Source organism: Arachis hypogaea, chromosome 5 (assembly GCF_003086295.3).
Source record: "Arachis hypogaea cultivar Tifrunner chromosome 5, arahy.Tifrunner.gnm2.J5K5, whole genome shotgun sequence".
Taxonomy (NCBI): Eukaryota; Viridiplantae; Streptophyta; class Magnoliopsida; order Fabales; family Fabaceae; genus Arachis; species Arachis hypogaea.
Window position 1 is genome coordinate 36,980,335 of NC_092040.1, and position 1,804 is coordinate 36,982,138.

Genomic DNA, 1,804 nt, shown 5'->3' on the forward strand with positions numbered 1-1,804 from the left:
TTGATTTTAAAATAAATGTATAATTAAAAAATATATTAATTACTATGTTCAATTAATAGAAACCTAATACTCAATATTTCATTTTTACTTTTCACATTTTTCTCTTTTCCTTCTCCCTCCACTCACTTTTCAGATCTCTCAATCCCCAAGCTAGAGTTAAAACTCATTTTGGCCCCAAAAATTATCACCCGACCTCAATTTCGACCTCCAAATTTTGAGTTATCCAATTAAGACCTCCAAATATTAGATCGTGCCTCACGTTTGTCCCTGGAGTTATCTCTGTTAACGGAGATCTGATGTGACATATTAAGTTGACATGTAAAAAATCCTAAAACGACGTCGTTTTATGTTCCCTCCCAATTTTCACTCAACATGACGTTGTTTAAGGGCTTGGTTGGGGTAAAAAAATTGGGTCAACCAATAGATGAAGACACAGACGTAACTTGACCCTTCTTTTTCTTTCTCCTTTTCTTCTATTCTTCTTTCCTAAGCTTTTGTTCTTCACCCATGCTTGATTGTGAGAAAGGAAAATCAGAGTAATATTCGTCGTGTATTAGACTTTTGGGTGAGGTTGTTGAACAAATAGCATTACCGCAGAAAGAAACGGCAAAGATCAGGTTAGGAAGTGAAGTTTTTTATTATAAATTTTTTGATACTCTGTTCTTGGCTTTTGTTTCGGTTTTTATATTGCGTTATTTTTTTCGAAGTAAGCTGTTGTTTATATCTAGGGCATTGTAAGTTATTGCATGTGAATGATGCTAGGATTTATTTTTTGTTTTCGTTGGTGAAGAAGAGAATGTCATTTGTATCTTTTGTTGTCTTTGGATAAATGCTATTATGTGTGTGTTATTTCTTGTATTTAAAAAATTTGTTGTTTAAAAATCAATGATGCTCTGTTTTGTTGTTTGGAGTTTGAACTCAGTTAAACAATGATGCTTTATTTTTTGAAATCATTATTGAGATTTTTGTTATTTTGCAATGTAGATGGTTGATGATATAACAATTGTCATCAACTATGGAGGAAGGTTTAAGACGAAAGAAGATAGAAAAGTAGTGTATGTCAATAAAAAGTTGTCATCCACCATTGAACAATTCTTTGGGCTAGAGGAAGATACAATGAATGTGTTCTCAATAAAAAATTACTACAAGGTTCTTGGATATGATAATTTGAAGGAGTGCTAGTGGCTAGCTCCTGGGAGGCCCTTGAAATTACTACAAAGAATTTACTTGTACTTATTGTGGGATAAAAGGTCACACGGAGAGAAGCTATTCCCACAAAAAAGCTGATGATATTGCAGCTGCCCTTACTACTGCTGCAGCAGCTGTAATAGCTAAGAAGAAAGAAAAGGGTTCCAATATAAATAAAACCATAGAGGGTGAGTCTGCCCAAGACAGAGAAGGAAAGGATGCCCCTGCTTTAGCCACTGATGTTGTTACTTCTGAGGCCCCAACAAATGCTAATGCTCCTTTAGAGATTGTGCTATCACAAGACACCTTTTTTACCACCAGATAATGGAGAACAAGTAACCATCCAATTGTCCTAATATTTGTGGGTTTAAGGTTTATTTTAAATATATGGTTAGTTTAATTGTGCCTCAAATTGATTTGAACTTGTATTCTACTCATGCAACTATAGGTAACTCCTACAATGAGGTCAAGCAAATTACAATCTAAGAGAAAACCATCTCTAGTCCCAGGATCAGCAAGTGTTGACCCATTGTAGAGAGCAGATTCTAGAACATCTTTAAGAATGGCTGAAGTCATGAAATTTGTCCCTACACCAAGAGTGAAGCCAACATTCAAA